This window comes from Bos indicus x Bos taurus, chromosome X (genome assembly GCF_003369695.1).
Source record: "Bos indicus x Bos taurus breed Angus x Brahman F1 hybrid chromosome X, Bos_hybrid_MaternalHap_v2.0, whole genome shotgun sequence".
Lineage (NCBI taxonomy): Eukaryota > Metazoa > Chordata > Mammalia > Artiodactyla > Bovidae > Bos > Bos indicus x Bos taurus.
In genome coordinates, this window is record NC_040105.1 from 26,078,690 (window position 1) to 26,099,932 (window position 21,243).

The window sequence follows — 21,243 nt, forward strand, 5'->3', positions numbered from 1 at the left end:
TGAGATAGAGATACAGTTGGATTATCAGACTTATATTCTTTTTCCCTGTTGTCATGTCTCTGCATTTGTTTGTTTTAGCACTAGATGACAACCTTGGCAGCAGAAACTGTTGGCTTATGTATCTTCTATTAATAGGACATCTATAGAATGCAGGGATATATGTTTGGTTATGAGGAAAAACCTGCTTTTATTTCCCAAAACATGTTTACTTTAATAAACAACCATCATATATGTGAGGCATATATATGTGATAATATATATAACTTAGAAAGCTTTTTTTGGAAACTAAGGGTTATATCATAAGATAGAGCATTAAACTCCCTTAAATAATTTAATAATCATGCTCATTTTTTCAGATACAGATTTTCTTTCCATAAAATTCTTTTCTTTAAATCAAGCTTCAGAGTTTTTCGCAGATCTGGTTTATGTCTGTCTGTGGCAAAATTTTTGAGAACCATAACTTGGCCTTAAAACATGACATGATATTTGGCAAAACTAATACAATTATGTAAAGTTTAAAAATAAAATAAAATTAAAAAAAAAAACATGACATGAATCAAAGTATTGGTTTTAAATAAATAATTTTAAATATTTTCCCTGGTGGCTCAGATGGTAAAGAGTGTGCCTGCAGTGCAGGAGACCGGGGTTCAATCCCTGGGTCAGGAAGATTTCCCCTGGAGAAGGAAATGGCAACCCACTCCAGTATTCTTGCCTGGGAAATCCCATCAACAGGGGGTGTCTGGTGGGCTACAGTCCATGGGATCGCAATGAGTTGGACACAACTGAGAGACTAACACACATTATCTAAATAAGTCATTCTTTCTGAATGCTGGCACTACAAACTTTTCTCTTTATCCAGAACTGTAACTTAAATGGAAACTCAGTTATAACAGCTAGAAGCTAGATATTCTATTTCTTTGTCCTCATGACATTCTTATTCAATTAAGAGGCATGTGGAGCAGGGACCAGTTACAGGAACTAGTTGGCACTCAGTTCCTTATTCTTATCTCTTGTCTCTCACATCTTACCAAGCTTCTGGAACCTAAAATGTATGTACAGGGTAGTTAATTTTTAATCTCTGCTGTCATGAACAGTTTGCAGCCTAGAAACCAGCTCAGTTCATCATCTGTGTATTAAGTACCCATTATGAACAAATAATTGTGTTAGAGATTCAAAGATGAAGAGGACATTGCCTTATCCTAATGAGATTATATCTAAATGGATTTCCACGTACAGTTTAGATATTTCTGCCCTCTTTCAGAATGCCAGAGCTCAGCCACCTACGGGCATTATTTTGACCTAAAGAACTGATAACTTAATCTTAGTCTCAGCAGACATGATGCTTTTCTATTATATAATCATATATCCCAGATCAAGCAGGAATCTTAAGTTTTCAATACCTGTGTCCAATATTTTTATCTATCTTTCAGTGACTTTGTTATTGTTTGAACTCACTTGGCAAGATTCATATACTTTACCTTATATGAAACAGTGTCAGACTTCAGTAGGTTATATTCACAAAGACTGTTTAGAATCAAAATGTTCAACTAGTAAGATTCTCTATACATAGTATAGAAAATATGCTTAAGATAGAAGGAAGCTTTTCCAAAAGTATGCAAAATATACTTGACTTAAAATGCCAGTGAGTCTCAGTGGAACACAAGGTACAATGGGGACAGTAGATACGGTTTGGGAATGGAATAAAACTCTGTTAATATGGTAACTCCATTTCTTACTATATATGTGATATTCAGCAGGTTATTTAAACTCTCAAGGCCTCAGGTTTGTTGAATGTATTAAGTGCAAAAAGTTAATATTATCCTCTTCTGAAAAGAATTAAAGCATAAGAATTAAAGCATAATACAATATTTGTAGGTTGAACCACATGACTATTTCTAAGATTCAACTTTTGAGAACCTAAAAAATGGGCAATTTTCTTATGGTTCACAATCTCAAATACATATAAAGCTCTTTGTACACAGAAACCACTAAATAACCTGTAGCTTTTGCTATTTCTGTGAGAAAGCTGATAAAGAACTTCCCCTTCCACCATACTTCCTGCTGCACCTTTAGAAGTTTGTTAGTAGAAATAGAATTTTTTTGTTCTTCCTACCTCTAAAAAAGTTATAATTTCCCAGTACAAGTTTTTGGGTGGTAACTCAAGAGTACCCAGAGGGGAAGGGCTAAGAGAGAAGGGATAGAAATTAGGTTGACACTTCTAAAAAGTGAGAAACAGGATGTGAGCTAGGCCAGATGTGCTGAGAGTGAGAACAGCTTGCCACTGAGTAAGGGTAGTTTTGAGGCTCCTTTGTTGTGAAGATGCACCCAGTTTAAGTTGGGAGGAGGGATACCTATTGGCTTTTTTAATCCCTATTTCTTTCTATTGATTCTGTGGATGAAAAAATTAATCAATAGTCATCTATTGAAATGGAACAGAAAATTCCATTTCTATTAATCTAAGAAAGAAATGGAAAACTTTATTCCAGCCAATCTAAAGATTATAACCTAGGAGACTGTCTTTCAGTAAGCTCTGAGGACTGTTCCATCCATTACAGGACAAAGCACAGTTATACAAGTTTTTGAGATAAATGGTTCTATGTTAAATGACGTATTATTGACCATTTACACAATCCACATCTACAGGTACAAAGTGAGTAGTGGGCTATGGGTCATCATGACCCCTTACAAGTTTAAGAAGGGAGGTTATCTCCTAAGGAGGTCTAGTTAATGCAGATGCACAATACACACAAAATAAAGCTAAAAGGGAGGGAGGAGGCCCAATCAGGCAAAAGAAAATTTTGTTTAAAATTTTCTCATCTTGCCATAAAATATGAATTCTATTTCATCAATCTTTTCCATAATTGCTAGAATGACTGAAAACCCCTCCCCCTCCTGCAATTCCTATTTTGCCCATGGGTTTTTTGCAGTACAGTGAATTATTAGAAAGCATTTATGAAGAATTCAAGAGAAACTCTCTCCCCTTTTTACCCTTTCCATAACTCTTACTATAGTGAAAGGCAAGGGAAGCCTCTAAAGCAACCAAAAGGAAGACAGACTGAATCTGTAGGTGGTAGTTTAGTTGCTAAGTTGTGTCCAACTCTTGTGACCCCATGGACTGTAGCCTGCCAGGCTCCTCTGTCCATGGAATTCTCCAGGCAAGAATACTGGAGTGGGTTGCCATTTCCTTCTCCAGGGGATCTTCCTGACCCAGGAATCGAAGCCAGATCTCTTTCATTGCAGGCAGATTCCTTACCAACTGAACTACGAGGGAAGCCCAGAATATTCCATAAAGGGAAAATAAATTTGGGCCTAGGGCAGGTCATTCAGGGCCACTCTTCCTAGGTAGGTGTTCATCTATGTTTATAAATTTTCTCTGTTCTATTTAATTATTCATTTAACACACACTGTTGTCTTCCCAAATAGACTCTCAGGAACTAATATTAGGGGCCATTTCACATTTGTATGATTTTCTTCCCTCCTCTTTTACTTTGCTATTCAGTTTATCTTTCCCATAATTTTAAAGCCAACAGGCTCTAGGTTCATCCACCTCAATTCAATTGACTCATTTTTATTCCTTTTTATGCCTGAGTAAAATTCCATTGTATATATTTACCACAACTTCTCTATCCATTCATCCATTGATGGACATCTAGGTTGCCCTAACCCTAACCAAGAGCCTGTTATACAGTGTGAAGTAAGTCAGAAAGAGTAAAACAAGTATCATTTTTAAGGCATATATATGGAATCACTAACCTCAGATATGCAGATGACACCACCTTAACGGCAGAAAGCTAAGAGGAACTAAAGAGCCTCTGGATGAAGGTGAAAGAGGAGAGTGAAAAAGCTGGCTTAAAACTCAACATTCAAAAAACAAAGATCACAGGATCCAGTCCCATCACTTCATGGCAAATAGATGGGGAAAAAGTGGAAACAGTGACAGATTTTGTTTTCTTGGGTTCCAAAATCACTGTGGATGGTGGCTGCAAACCATGAAATTAAAAAACACTCGCTCCTTGGAGGAAAAGCTATGCCAAACCTAGACAGCATATTAAAAGGCAGAGACATCACTGCCAACAAAGGTCTTTCTAGTCAAAGCTACAGTTTTTCCAGGAATCATGTATGGATATGACAGCTGGACCATGAAGAAGGCTAAGTGCTAAAGAACTGACGCTTTTGAACTGTGGTGTTGGAGAAGACAGCAAGGAGATCCAACCAGTCAATCATAAAGGAAATCAGTCCTGAATATTCATTGGAAGGACTGATGCTGAAGCTCCAATACTTTGGCCACCTGATGAGAAGAACTGACTCACTGGAAAAGACCCTGACGCTGGGAAAGAATGAACGCAGGAGAAGGGGACGACAGAGGATGAGATGGTTGGATGGCATTACCAACTCATTGAACGTGAGCTTGAACAAACTACTGGAGATGGTGGAGGACTGGGAAGTGTGGCATGCTGCAGTCCATGGGGTCACAGAGAGTTGGATATGACTGAGCGACTAAACAGGGACAAATATTTCATTGTATTGTACCACAACTTTTTATCCATTCATCTGTAGATGAACATCTAGGTTGCCCTAATCCCAACCTAGATCCTGTTATCCAGAGTGAAGAAGTCAGAAAGAGTAAAACAAGTATTGTATATTAACACATATTTGTGGAATCTAGAAAAAATGGTACTGATGAATCTATTTGCAGAGCAGGAACAGAGACACAGACATAGAGAACAGACTTTTGGACACAGCATGGGAAGGAGAGGATGGATGAACTGAGAAAGTAGCATTGAAATATATACATTACCATACATAAAATAAATAGCTAGCGGGAAGTTGCTATATAACCCAAGGAGCTCAGCTTGGTGCTTTGTGATATTCTAGAGGGTTGGGATGGGAGTGGGGCGGGATGGAGGTTCAAGAGGGAAGGTACATACTTATGACTGATTCACACTTTAAAGCAATTATCATTAAATTAAAAATAAATTTTAAAAATTTGAAGAATTAGAGTTCAATAGTAATATTATAATAACTCCAAAAACCAATAAAGTCTCTATTACTTTTAAAATATCTGGCTTCAAGCTCTTTGATTCTCATAGAAAGATCCTACTCCTATTGTATCTATATTGTTATGTCATTTCCTCTTGCTGTAGCATTTTCTAACAGAGCAACTGCTTAATTTCCTTCTGAGGATACCTGCTTATACCCTTCAAGGCTCCTATTAAGCTTGGAGAGCTTCCTTTGTTATGGCTTAATGGCCTGAACTTCATTTTTGTTCAGAGAAGTAATTTCCTATCCTTTAATCTTTTCAGTTGATCTTCCCTGGATTCTTCCCAGTTTCATATATATATATATATATATATATATATATATATATATATATATATATGGAAAGATTTAAACTTAGCCTTCAAAGATTTCCAGGAAAAAGCTGCATAATTAAACACTTTCTGCTACCAAAGTTCAATTCCCCTCAGGACAAATATGGGGTTCCCTGGTGGCTCAGTGATAAAGAATCCTCCTGCAGTGCAGGAGCTGCAGGAGACGTAGGTTGGATCCCTGGGTTGGAAAGATCCCCTGGAGAAGGAAATGACAACCCACTCCAGTATTCTTGCCTGGGAAATCCCATGGATAGAGGAGCCTGGCGGGCTACAGTCCATAGAGTCTCAAAGAGTCGGACATGACTGAAGCGACATGGCACAGCACACAGGACAAATAAAACAATGCCTTTGTGTATAGGTGCTTGAGTCTGGTGCAGTTCGTGTTCAATCAGGGTGTACCTAAGGCTTTTATATCAGTGTTAGAGCTCTGAAGTCTTTGGTGAGAGTGCCATCCTCAAGAATTTTGACTTTGTGAAATATTCTGACATCATGACTCCAAGTGCTAGGGTTAACTTTAGGGCTTGAACAATCTCTACTAAAGCGAGGTGTGGTAAATGAAAGATGAACATAGCTTTTTTAGCTGTATTTCCAAGGAGAAGCTGAGTCTATATTTCCTCCCCTTAAATTTGGGCTGGTCTGTGATTATTCTGACCAATAGAATATTAAAAGAGTAATACTATGCCCAGTTCCAGGCTGTCTTAGTCAGTTTGGGCTGCTATAACAAAATACCGTACATTGAGAGCTTAAACAACAAACATTTTGTTTTTCCATTTGTTTCCCAGTTCCAAAGTCTGGAAAGACTAATAGCAAGGTGTTGGAAGATTCTTATCTTGGGGAGGACCTTCCTAGCTTGTAGACAGCCATCTTTTCACTGTATGCTCACACAATAAGGAGAGAGAGAACTCTTATGTCTCTTCCTCTTTATAAAGATATTAATTTTATCATAAGGGCTCTACTTTTATGGCCTAATTCAAACTTAATTACCTCCTTAAGTCCCACTTATAAATATTACTTTGGGGATTGTAGCTTCAACATAAGAATTTTGGGAAACACATTCAGTCCTAACCTTTTGGAGGACTAGCTGCTACCATTTTTATCCTCTTGGAGTTCAGAGAAGTCAAGGCCTACCTAAATTCTTGACCTATTATATTGTAAGAGATAATAATAAATTGTTTTAGCAAGTCACTAGTTTTGTAATGATTTGTTACATAACAATAGATAACCAGAACAAGAAAGAAACAGTTTCTTTCCTGAATATTACCACTTCTCTGTATGCCCCTCAATATTCCCTTACCATGTAAGTATATTTGAGTACTCTAGCTAAGAGGCTATAGTTGTGTTTGTGATCTCTCAGGTTAATAATGTGAAGGGTTTGATTGCTATCATATAAACAAGTATTCCTCCAATGACCTAGATTTCTAGGTTCGCTGGCCACCACAGTTAGCTACTCTAGGGGATGCTGGGAAAGACAAAGATGCTAAATAAACAATTTTATTACTCTATGACAGTTTCTGCTATTTTCAGCTTGGACCCTGGAGCTTCCACGTGAGCCTCCATCCTGCTGCAAGAGACTACATGGAGATAAAATGTAACTTATCTATCATCATGGGATTAATATAAGCTCAACTCCAACCTGTTCTAAGTCAAAAGGTTAAATGTTTGTGTCTTCTACTTTTACATGGAAGAATGATTGCTAATTTGGTTCTGTTAACAGGAATAAAGTTACAGTAATGTGATGGAGAATGTGGTTACATGCCTACAGGAGGAAGAGGGGCAAAATTGCAGGATATCCAAGTATTCCTCAGTCTACCCATAAGTACTCAGTCCTAAATCTCTGGGTCTTGAAATAGATCTATTTATTGAGGGTGCTCTATACTTATTATTCTCTTTCCCTATGGCTTGTTGACTTAGAGTTCCCACATAGGTTACATTTTTCTGAAAACGTTTGCAAGTCTCAAACTTGATCTGAACAAGCAGATTATACACTGCATTATTTCTAGTCAATGAATAAGACTCAATCATAAAATAATCTTCCTCCACTGGGATTGCTCTTCCTGGGCCTGTCTCTCTCACGGCTACTGCATCAGAATCAGGGGCTTATTTCCCCACTGGTTCACTTGTCTAAGGTCAGGAAATCAACAGATTTAGCTTCTATGGATCCAATTATTTTTTAAAAGTATTTCAGAGTATGTCAATTTAGCTATCAACGCACATTGACTATTAGCAGTCACTAGTACAAGATTTTCACTGTATCTGCCAAAGACACGGTTGACATTTGCACCCTTTCCCCATCTCTTAAGGCATGAAAATAAAGATATTTAAGAAATCACATATATACACAAAAACAGATCTATATATGCACCCAAGAAGTAGTGTGACTGAGGCAGTTGACATGAATTTCTCAGTATTTTAATCCATTCTCTTATGCTGGCCTCGGGCTGCTCAGAGGTATTTCTGGTATAAGGAACAGTGATGCCCTGACTGAAAAACATGTTTGAAGCCAATCTCTCATACCAAAGTAAACAAGTCCAGAAAGTCAAGCCAAAGACATAGACAGTATGTTACTCTTAGACTTCTGGTGAATCAAAAGATGGCTGAGATTGTGCAGAAGTATGCTCAGGAGATCTGGAAACCAGAAAATTCAGCAAGGACAGTTCAGTTGAACACTGGTAACAGGCGAGAAGCTGGTTGAAAGTTAGGCAACCTTTGGGCTTTTCTGAAGCAGTAAAACAGATTTTTCACTAACTCTTGAACTTTTAAAATGCAACATGCAGGAGATACATTGGACTGGGGGAAACACACTTGAATGGACACTAATCACTGTGTTTCAGAAATCAAGTATGGCTGGATATCCTTTGGATGGCAGGGCTCAGTGAAGCTTAGGTCACCTGAATGCATGTATATTAAAACCTTATGATTACTTGATTATTGCATCCGGTAGACCTGAGGAACCAAATACATTCATATAAAGAAACTTTTAGGTCAAGGAAAATATAAGATGGACTTAAAAATATAGTCACAGTCATATGGTATGTGTAGGGGGAGGGTGGAAGAACCTGTAGTATTATGTAGCATTACTACCAATTCCTAGTAATGCTCAGAAAGTCGTATGCTTTATACATCCAAAGTATATGATCGTGACTTAATGTATCCATTCTAAAGAAACAACAAAGCCTCCCCACTTTGTTGGGAGGAATTCTGGGAGGTCTAGATGAAACAGTACACAAAATTGCCACACATTCAGCAAAACAAGAAAAAAATAGGTTTTCTAGTGACAATTCCCCTGGTATTTCTCCATTAATAAATCAAAGTATGTGAAGTAAGAGTAATTTGATTATACATTAGTTTAATCCATTACAATGTAGCAGCAATTTATAGTGTATTTGAATTATGGTTCTGTGGCTTTTTTCTTCATAAACATAGGTATAGTTCCACCCGGATCTTACCAGCTATGTGAACTTGGAAAAGTCATGGAACTACTCTGGGCCTCTGTTTCCTTATCTCTAGAATAGAAGTAATATTTGCTCTCTTCATCTGTTAGGTTATATTAAAAGAAATATGGCACAATATTTGTTACAAGCATTTGTGCACTGTAAAGTACTACCTAGTACTAAGTCTTCAGTGGTGATGATTTGAAAAAGGATATGTTATCTTATATTTACTTCTTGGATTATCCCAACTTCTAGAAAACCTGATTATATTTTGTCCCAGCACAAATAATTACTGCAGGTTTCTCAAGACAAAATTTTGAAATTTTATGTTGTCAGCCAGTGCCATAATACAGCAAGAAAAAACTTCTAAAAAGTCATAATGCATTGAGTATGAGGTTTTTAAAAAATTCTTCCTGGGGAATAGCAGTTTAGTCTGTTTCCTTGTTATACTAAAGATATATTAAGCCTATTCAAAGCAGCTTTATTTAAAGAAAAACACTATTCATTAAAAGGAAACAGTGATTTTTTTCTACCTAAGGATGAACTCAAGCCATCTATTGTATCTCACCTATGGATATTATCTCAAAAATATGTAAAAAGTGATAAATGACATTCTGACATAGAAGTGTAGTAACAGAGAAAACTGGCTGCTAAGGGTTCTCACCCAGTGGAAATTCCTTAATGCATTTATCGTGATCCAGGTCTAGAAACTCAATGTTTTCAGTGCTTTAGTGTTGATCAGACTTAGGGACACTGGCCCATGCTTAGCAAGTCCCAGAATATTTCAGAGTTAACCTGTATCCTGATCTACTAATTTACAATAAGAAACACAACTGTTAACTTGATTGGAGAGTCAGATCAGCCAGAACAGCACATTCTCTCACTGTGGAAAAATGCCAAAGGAAGTCAACTACAATTAGAAAAGCTTAGAAAAGCCTAGCAGAATGGCTCAAATATGATAGCTCAAAGCACATGTGTCTCTTGGCATAGCCAGCTCATAGCACAGTCAGAGTGGACCATGCATAAATCTCTCCCAAATCAAAGAGGAAAAATCACTAAGAGTCATGCCTGGCTCTACAACCAGATAGAAGAAAGTGTTGGATCTGAATTTTTTCATCCCTTCAAAAATGTGGATAAAGAAAGCTACCTTGCAAATATTAGGATTATTGCATAATATAAAATACAAAATAATTAAAAGCAAGATTTACATGTCAATATTAAAGATACACAACCAATAAGAGTAAATTCATGAATTAGAGATTCATGATGTTAATAACCATTATATCATTAACCATGATGTTAATGACCACTATATCTACTACTGCGGGCAGGAATCCCTTAAAAGAAATGCATTAGCCATCATGGTCAACAAAAGAGTACAAAATGCACTACTTGAATGCAATCTCAAGAATGACAGAATGACCTCTGTTCGTGTCCAAGGCAAACCATTCAATATCACAGTAATCCAAGTCTATGCCCCAACCAGTAACACTGAAGAAGCTGAAGTTGAATGGTTCTATGAATACCTACAAGACCTTCTAGAAGTAACACCCAAAAAATATGTCCTTTTCATTACAGGGGACTGGAATGCAAAAGTAAGAAGTCAAGAAACACCTGGAGTAACAGGCAAATTTGGCCTTGGAATATGGAATGAAGCAGGGCAAAGACGAATAGAGTTTTGCCAAGAGAACACACTGGTCATGGCAAACACCTTCTTCCAACAACACAAGAGAAGACTCTACACATGGACATCACCAGATGGTCAACACCGAAATCGGACTGATTATATTCTTTGCAGCCAAAGATGGAGAAGCTCTATACACTCAGCAAAAACAAGACCAGGAGCTGACTCTGGCTCAGATCATGAACTCCTTATTGCCAAATTCAGACTTAAATTGAAGAAAGTAGGGAAAACCACTAGACCATCCAGGCATGACCTAAATCAAATCCCTTATGATTACACAGTGGAAGTGAGAAATAGATTTAAGGGCCTACATCTGATAGATAAGGTGCCTGATGAACTATGGACGGAGGTTCATGACATTGTATAGGAGACAGGGATCAAGACCATCCCCATGGAAAAGAAATGCAAAAAAGCAAAATGGCTCTCTGGGGAGGCCTTAAAATAGCTGTGAAAAGAAGAGAAGCGAAAAGCAAAGGAAAAAAGGAAAGATATAACCATCTGAATGGAGAGTTCCAAAGAATAGCAAGGACAGATGAGAAAGCCTTCCTCAGCGATCAACGCAAAAAATAGAGGAAAACAACAGAATGGGAAAGACTAGAGATCTATTCAAGAAAATTAGAGGGGAGGAGCTAAGATGGCGGAAGAGTAGGATGGGGAGAACACTTTCTCCCCCACAAATTCATCAAAACAACATTTAAACTCCGAGTAAATTCCACAAAACAACTTCTGAATGCCGGCAGAGGACATCAGGCACCCAGAAAAGCAACCCGTCTTCGAAAGGAGGTAAGAAAAAATATAAAAGACAAAAAAAGAGACAAAAGAGGGAGGGATGGAGTTCTGTCCCGGGAAGGGAGTCTTAAAAAGAGAGAAGTTTCCAAACACCAGGACACCCTCTCACTGCTGAATCTGTGCCGAGCCTTGGAAGCACAGAGGGCAACATAACAGGGAGGAAAAATAAATAAACAATTAAAACCCGCAGATTGCGAGCCCTACGGTAACTCCCCCAGCGACGAAGCAGCGCAGACGCCTGCACACGCCACTAGCAAGTGGGGGCTGGGCAGGGAGGTGCGGCGCGGGCTGCATCACTTAGAGTAAGGATCTGGCCTGAATACCCCAAGCGCTATCTGAGTGAAATAATTTGGGTTGGCAAACCAGACTGTGGGATATCTACCACGCGAAAAGCCAGCCCTAACCTAAGACACTGCCAGGCCTGCGCCCGGAACAAAGGACTGAACAGAGATAGCCGGCTGCAGACCACCCCTCTCCGGTGACAGGCAGCCAGAGCCGGAAGGGGGCAATCGCAGCTCCAGAGAGACATTATCTATAAAACTGTAAGCAGGCTTTTTTGCTAAAACTTCTTGGGGGTCTGGACGGTCAACATTCGCCTGAGAAGGTGTGCCAGTTGTACACCTAGATAACGGAGCGGCAGGGAGGCAATATGTCGCAGCAATCGCGCTCACCAAACACCTCATCACCTGAGCTGCTCGGACCTGGGAAAGGCACAAAACGCAGGCCCAACCGAGTCTGCGCCTCTGAGGACTACCCGAGTGCCTGAACCTGAGTGGCTTGGACCCGGGAGGTAAAAGCAGCCCAGGGCCATCCACAGATGGTTCCCGGCGGAGCAACCTAGAGCCTGAGCAGTGTGGGCAGGGAGGCTATGCGTGCTGTGAGCGGGGGCAGACCCAGTGTGGCTGAGGCACTGCGAGCACACGCCAGTGCTATTTGTTTGCAGCATCCCTCCCTCCCTCCCCACAGCGCGACTGAACAAGTGAGCCTAAGAAAAAAAAAAGTGTCCACCACCGTCCCCTTTGTGTCAGGGCGGAAACCAGACACTGAAGAGACCAGCAAACAGAAGAAGCTGTAACAGAGGGAACCGCCTTGGAAGCTACAGGCAATAGATTAAAATCCTGTGGTTAGTACCGACTACATAGGAAGGGGCCTACAGATCTTGAGAAATGTAAGTCAGACCAAGGAACTAGCTGAAAATGAACTGACCCCACAATACAGACAACAAAACTAGAGAAAGTCCTAGATATATTTTTACCACTTTTACAATCATTCTTCTTTTTTTTTTAATTAAAAAAAAAATTTAAGTCCTCTATTATTCCTTTAATTTTCACTTTTATAACCTACTATCACTTTGCAAAAAAAAAGACCCTATTTTTTTTTTAAAGCAAACTTCATATATATTTTTTTATAAATTTTGTGACCTTTTTTTTTTTCTTCTTTTCTTTAACATTGTATTTTTGAAATTCCAATCTCTACTCTAGATTTTTAATTTATGCTTTTTGGTTTTTGTTATCAATTTTGTACCTATATTTTCTTTATAATTTTTGTGACTTTGTTTATGTTTGTTTTTTTTTCTTTCTTCCTTTTTCTTCTTCTTTTTTATAACAGTTTATTTTTGAAATTCCAAACTCTACTCTAGATTTTTAACTTTTGCTTTTTGGTATTTGTTATTAATTTTGTACCTACATTTTCTTTATAATTTTTGTGACTTTGTTTTTGTTTTTTTGTTTTTTTCTCTCTTTCTTTTCCTTCTTCTTTTCTTTAATATTGTATTTTTGAAATTTCAAACTCTACTTTAGATTTTTAATTTTTGCTTTTATGTATTTGTTACCAATTTTGTACCTTTAAGAACCCAATCTTCAGTACTCATTTTTCACTGGGGAGCGAGATTACTGGCTTGACTGCTCTCTCTCCCTTTGGACTCTCCTTTTTCTCCACTGGGTCGCCTGTGTCTCCTCCCTAACCCCTCTCTATTCTACCCAACTCTGTGAATTTCTGTGTGTTCCAAACAGTGGAGAACACTTAGGGAACTGATTACTGGCTGGATCTGTCTCCCTCCTTTTCATTCCCCCCTTTTATCCTCCTGGCCACCTCTGTCTCCTTCCTCCTTCTTCTCTTTTCTGTATAACTCCGTGAACATCTCTGAGTGGTCCAGCTGTGGAGTGCACATAAAGAAGAGATTACTGGATAGCCCACTCTCTCCTCTACTGATTCCACCTCATCTCATTCGGGTCACCTCTAACTCCCTCCTCCCTCTTCTCTTCTCCATGTAACACTGTGAACCTCTCTGGGTGACCCTCATGGTGGAGAAACTTTTCATCTTTAAAGTAGATGTTTTATCAATGGTGCTGTATAGAAGGAGAAGTTTTGAAACTACTGTAAAAATAAGACCAATAACTGGAAACAGGAGGCTTAAGTTCAAACCCTAACTCCAGGGAACTCCTGACTGCAGGGATCATTGACAGGAGCTCATCAAACACCTCCATACCTACACTGAAACCAAGCACCACACAAGGGCCAACAAGTTCCAGGGCAAGACATATCAAGCTAATTATCCAGCAACACAGGAACACAGCCCTGAGCTCCAAGATACAGGTTGCCCCAAGTCACCCCAAAACCAAAGACATCTCATAACTCATTACTGGACACTTCTTTGCACTCCAGAGAGAAGAAATACAGCTCCACCCACCAGAACATCGACACAAGCTTCCCTAACCAAGAAACCTTGACAAGCCACCTGTACAAACCCATACATAGTGAGGAAATGCCACAATAAAGAGAACTTCACCAACAGCCAGAATACAGAAATGACACCCCAAACTCAGCAATTTAAACAAGATGAAGAGACAGAGGAATACCCAGCAGGTAAAGGAACAGGATAAATGCCCACCAAACCAAACAAAAGAGGAAGAGATAAGGAATCTACCTGATGAAGAATTCCGAATAATGATAGTGAAATTGATCCAAAATCTTGAAATCAAAATGGAATCACAGATAAATAGCCTGGAGACAAGGATTGAGAAGATGCAAGAAAGGTTTAACAAGGACCTAGAAGAAATAAAAAAGAGTCAATATATAATGAATAATGCAATAAATGAAATCAAAAACACTCTGGAGGCAACAAATAGTAGAATAACAGCGGCAGAAGATAGTATTAGTGAATTAGAAGATAGAATGGTAGAAATAAATGAATCAGAGAGGAAAAAAGAAAAACGAATTAAAAGAAATGAGGACAATCTCAGAGACCTCCAGGACAATATTAAACGCTACAACATTCGAATCATAGGGGTCCCAGAAGAAGAAGACAAAAAAGAAAGACCATGAGAAAATACTTGAGGAGATAATAGTTGAAAACTTCCCTAAAATGGGGAAGGAGATAATCACCCAAGTCCAAGAAACCCAGAGAGTCCCAAACAGGATAAACACAAGGCAAAACACCCCAAGACACATATTAATCAAATTAACAAAGATCAAACACAAAGAACAAATATTAAAAGCAGCAAGGGAAAAACAACAGATAACATACAAGGGAATTCCCATAAGGATAACAGCTGATCTTTCAATAGAAACTCTCCAAGCCAGGAGGGAATGGCAAGACATACTTAAAGTGATGAAAGAAAATAACCTACAGCCCAGATTATTGTACCCAGCAAGGATCTCATTCAAATATGAAGGAGAAATCAAAAGCTTTAGAGACAAGGAAAAGCTGAGAGAATTCAGCACCACCAAACCAGCTCTCCAACAAATACTAAAGGATATTCTCTAGACAGGAAACACAAAAACGGTGTATAAACTCGAACCCAAAACAATGAAGTAAATGGCAATGGGATCATACTTTTCAGTAATTACCTTAAACGTAAATGGGTTGATGCACCAACCAAAAGACAAAGATTGGCTGAATGGATACAAAAACAAGACCCCCTACATATGCTGTCTACAAGAGACCCACCTCAAAACAGAGGACACATACAGACTGAAAGTGAAGGGCTGGAAAATGATTTTCCATGCAAATAGGGACCAAAAAAAAGCAGGAGTAGCAATACTCATATCAGATAAAATAGACTTTAAAACAAAGGCTGTCAAAAGAGACAAAGACGGTCACTACATAATGATCAAAGGATCAATCCAAGAAGAAGATATAACAATTATAATTATATATGCACCCAACACAGGAGCACCACAATATGTAAGACAAATGCTAACAAGTATGAAAGGAGAAATTAACAATAACACAATAATAGTGGGAGACTTTAATATCCCACTTACACCTATGGATAGATCAACTAAATCGAAAATTAACAAGGAAACACAAACTTTAAATGATACAATAGACTAATTAGACCTAACTGATATCTATAGGACATTTCATCCCAAAACAATGAATTTCACCTTTTCCTCAAGCACACACGGAACCTTCTCCAGGATAGATCACATCCTGGGCCATGAATCTAGCCTTGGTAAATCAAAAAAAAATAGAAATCATTCCAAGCATCTTTTCTGACCACAATGCAGTAAGATTAGATCTCAATTACAGGAGAAAAACTATTAAAAATTCCAACATATGGAGGCTGAACAACACGCTGCTGAATAACCAACAAATCACAGAAGAAATCAAAAAAGAAATCAAAATTTGCATAGAAACGAATGAAAAAGGAAAACACAACAACCCAAAACCTGTGGGACACTGTAAAAGCAGTCCTAAGGGGAAAGTTCATAGCAATACAGGGCATACCTCAAGAAACAAGAAAAAAGTCAAACAAATAACCTAACCTACACCTAAAGCAACTAGAAAAGGAAGAAATGAAGAACCCCAGGGTTAGTAGAAGGAAAGAAATCTTAAATATTAGGGCAGAAATAAATGCAAAAGAAACAAAAGAGACCATAGCAAAACTCAACAAAGCCAAAAGCTGGTTCTTTGAAAGGATAAATAAAATTGACAAACCATTAGCCAGACTCATCAAGAAACAAAGGGAGAAAAATCAAATCAATAAAATTAGAAATGAAAATGGAGAGATCACAACAGACATCACAGAAATACAAAGGATCATAAGAGACTACTATCAACAATTATATGCCAATAAAATGGACAACATGGAAGAAATGGACAAATTCTTAGAAAACTACAACTTTCCAAAACTGAACCAGGAAGAAATAGAAAATCTTAACAGACCCATCACAAGCATGGAAATTGAAACTGTAATCAAAAATCTTCCAGCAAACAAAAGCCCAGGTCCAGACAGCTTCACAGCTGAATTCTACCAAAAATTTAGAGAAGAGCTAAAACCTATCCTGCTCAAACTCTTCCAGAAAATTGCAGAGGAATGTAAACTTCCAAACTCATTCTATGAGGCCACCATCACCCTAATACCAAAACCTGGCAAAGATCCCACAAAAAAAGAAAACTACAGGCCAATATCACTGATGAACATAGATGCAAAAATCCTTAACAAAATTCTAGCAATCAGAATCCAACAACACATTAAAAAGATCATACACCATGACCAAGTGGGCTTTATCCCAGGGATGCAAGGATTCTTCAATATCCACAAATCAATCAATGTAATACACCACATTAACAAATTGAAAAATAAAAACCATATCATTATCTCAATAGATGCAGAGAAAACCTTTGACAAAATTCAACATCCATTTATGATAAAAACTCTCCAGAAAGCAGGAATAGAAGGAACATACCTCAACATAATAAAAGCTATATATGACAAACCCACAGCAAACATTATCCTCAGTCAGGAACAAGACAAGGGTGCCCACTTTCACCATTACTATTCAACACAGTTTTGGAAGTTTTGGCTACAGCAATCAGAGCAGAAAAAGAAATAAAAGGAATCCAAATTGGAAAAGAAGAAGTAAAACTCTCACTGTTTGCAGATGACATGATCCTCTACATAGAAAACCCTAAAGACTCCACCAGAAAATTACTAGAACTAATCAATGATTATAGTAAAGTTGCAGGATATAAAATCAATACACAGAAATCCCTTGCATTACTATACACTAATAATGAGAAAACAGAAAGAGAAATTAAGGAAACAATTCCATTTACCATTGCAATGGAAAGAATAAAATACTTAGGAATATATCTACCTAAAGAAACTAAAGACCTATATATAGAAAATTATAAAACACTGGTGAAAGAAATCAAAGAGGACACTAATAGATGGAGAAATATACCATGTTCATGGATTGGAAGAATCAATATAGTGAAAATGAGTATACTACCCAAAGCAATTTATAGATTCAATGTGATCCCTATCAAGCTACCAACGGTATTCTTCACAGAGCTAGAACAAATAATTTCACTATTTGTATGGAAATACAAAAAACCTCGAATAGCCAAAGCTATCTTGAGAAAGAAGAATGGAACTGGAGGAATCAACCTACCTGACTTCAGGCTCTACTACAAAGCCACACTCATCAAGACAGTATGGTACTGGCACAAAGACAGAAATATAGATCAATGGAACAAAATAGAAAGCCCAGAGATAAATTCACGCACCTATGGACACCTTATCTTTGACAAAGGAGGCAAGAATATACAATGGATTAAAGACAATCTCTTTAACAAGTGGTGCTGGGAAAACTGGTCAACCACTTGTAAAAGAATGAAACTAGAGCACTTTCTAACACCATACACAAAAATAAACTCAAAATGGATTAAAGATCTAAACATATGACCAGAAACTATAAAACTCCTAGAGGAGAACATAGGCAAAACACTCTCCGACATACATCACAGCAGGATCCTCTATGACCCACCTCCCAGAATATTGGAAATAAAAGCAAAAATAAACAAATGGGACCTAATTAAACTTAAAAGCTTCTGCACAATAAAGGAAACTATAAGCAAGGTGAAAAGACAATCTTCAGAATGGGAGAAAATAATAGCAAATGAAGCAACTGACAAACAAGTAATCTCAAAAATATACAAGCAACTCCTACAGTTCAATTCCAGAAAAATAAATGACCCAATCAAAAAATGGGCCAAAGAACTAAATAGACATTTCTCCAAAGAAGACATACAGATGGCTAACAAACACATGAAAAGATGCTCAACATCACTCATTATCAGAGAAATGCAAATCAAAACCACTATGAGGTACCATTTCACGCCAGTCAGAATGGCTGCGATCCAAAAGTCTACAAGCAATACATGCTGGAGAGGGTGTGGAGAAAAGGGAACCCTCTTACACTGTTGGTGGGAATGCAAACTAGTACAGCCACTATGGAGAACAGTGTGGAGATTCCTTAAAAAACTGGAAATAGAACTGCCTTATGATCCAGCAATCCCACTGCTGGGCATACACACTGAGGAAACCAGAAGGGAAAGAGACACATGTACCCCAATGTTCATCACAGCACTGTTTATAATAGCCAGGACATGGAAGCAACCTAGATGTCCATCAGCAGATGAATGGATAAGAAAGCTGTGGTACATATACACAATGGAGTATTACTCAGCCATTAAAAAGAATACATTTGAATCAGTTCAAATGAGGTGGATGAAACTGGAGCCTATTATACAGAGTGAAGTAAGCCAGAAAGAAAAACACCAATACCCTATACTAACACATATATATATGGAATTTAGAAAGATGGTAACAATAACCCTGTATATGAGACAGCAAAAGAGACACTGATGTATAGAACAGTCTTTTGGACTCTGTGGGAGAGGGAGAGGGTGGGATGATTTGGGAGAATGGCATTGAAATACGTATAATATCATATATGAAACGAGTTGCCATCCAGGTTTGATGCACGATACTGGATGCTTGGGGCTGGTGCACTGGGACGATCCAGAGGGATGGTATGGGGAGGGAGGAGGGAGGAAGGTTCAGGATGGGGAATACATGTATACCTGTGGCGGATTCATTTCGATATTTGGCAAAACCAATACAATATTGTAAAGTTTAAAAATAAAATAAAATAAAAAAAAAAAAAAGAAAATTAGAGATACCAAGGGAACATTTCATGCAAAGATGGGCTCGATAAAGGACAGAAATGGTATGGACCTAACAGAAGCAGAAGATATTAAGAAGAGTTGGCAAGAATACAAAGAAAAACTGTACAAAAAATATCTTCACAACCAAGATAATCACGATGGTGTGATCACTCACCTAGAGCCAGACATCCTGGAATGTGAAGTCAAGTGGGCCTTAGAAAGCATCACTATGAACAAAGCTAGTGGAGGTGATGAAATTCCAGTTGAGCTATTTCAAGTCCTGGAAGATCATGCTGTGAAACTGCTGCACTCAGTATGCCAGCAAATTTGGAAAACTCAGCAGTGGCCACAGGACTGGAAAAGGTCAATTTTCATTCCAATGCCAAAAAAAGGCAATGCGAAAGAATGCTCAAACTACCACACAATTGCACTCATCTCACACACTAGTAAAGTAATGCTCAAAATTCTCCAAGCCAGGCTTCAGCAATATGTGAACCGTGAACATCCAGATGTTCAAGCTGGTTTTAGAAAAGGCAGAGGAACCAGAGATCATATTGCCAACATCTGCTGGATCATGGAAAAAGCAAGAGAGTTCCAGAAAAATATCTATTTCTGCTTTATTGACCACACCAAAGCCTTTGACCATGTGGATCACAATAAACTGTGGAAAATTCTGAAAGAGATGGGAATACCAGACCACCTGACCTGCCTCTTGAGAAACCTGCATGCAGGTCAGGAAGCAACAGTTAGAACTAGACATGGAACAACAGACTGGTTCCAAATAGGAAAAGGAGTCCGTCAAGGCTGTATATTGTCACCCTGCTTATTTAACTTATATGCAGAGTACATCATGAGAAACACTGGGCTGGAAGAAGCACAAGCTGGAAATCAAGACTGCCGGGAGAAATATCAATAACCTCAGATAGGCAGATGACACCACCCTTATGGCACAAAGTGAAGAGGAACTCAAAAGCCTCTTGATGAGAGTGAAAGAGGAGAGTGAAAAAGTTCGCTTAAAGCTCAGCATTCAGAAAACTAAGATCATGGCATTTGGTCCCATCACTTCATGGCAAATAGATGGGGAAACAGTGAAAACAGTGTCAGACTTTACTATTTTGGGCTCCAAAATCACTGTAGATGGTGATTGCAGCCATGAAATTAAAAGACACTTACTCCTTGGAAGGAAAGTTATGACCAACCTAGATAGCATATTAAAACACAGAGATATTACTTTGCCAAAAAGGTCCATCTAGTCAAGGCTGTGGTTTTTCCAGTAGTCATGTATGGATGTGAGAGTTGGACTATGAAGAAAGCTGAGTGCCAAAGAATTCATGCTTTTGAACTGTGGTGTTGGAGAAGACTCTTGAGAGTCCCTTGGACTGCAAGGAGATCCAACCAGGGCGTTCTAAAGGAGATCAGTCCTGAATATTCATTGGAAGGACTGATGCTAAAGCTGAAACTCCAATACTTTGGCCACCTCATGCGAAGAGTTGACTCATTGGAAAAGACTCTGATACTGGGAGGGATTGGGGGCAGGAGGGAAATGGGACGACAAAGGATGAGATGGCTGGATGGCATCACCAACTCAATGGACACGAGTGTGAGTGAACTCTGGGAGTTGTTGATGGACAGGGAGGCCCAACGTGCGGCAATTCACGGGGTCACAAAGAGTCAGACAAGGCTGAGTGACTGAACTGAACTGAACTGATGTTAATAAAGGAACTCATTTACAAATGAACTCATTTTTATAGAAGACTACCAATAATTCTATTTATGGGAAGGAACTTATATATAAATAAGTTATGGTCATCTTACTTTATTAAAATTCATCAGTAAGTAAAATTCTCATGTATTTGAATTTCTTGCAAATGCCTGAATATTTAATTGATTATTTTTCATATCAAGAAACCTAATTAAGTCTATATTTTCACTTGCTAACATCTATAATCAAGAGATAGGGAATTAGCTAGTAAAAACTATAAATGTGTGAAATCAGATTTACATATT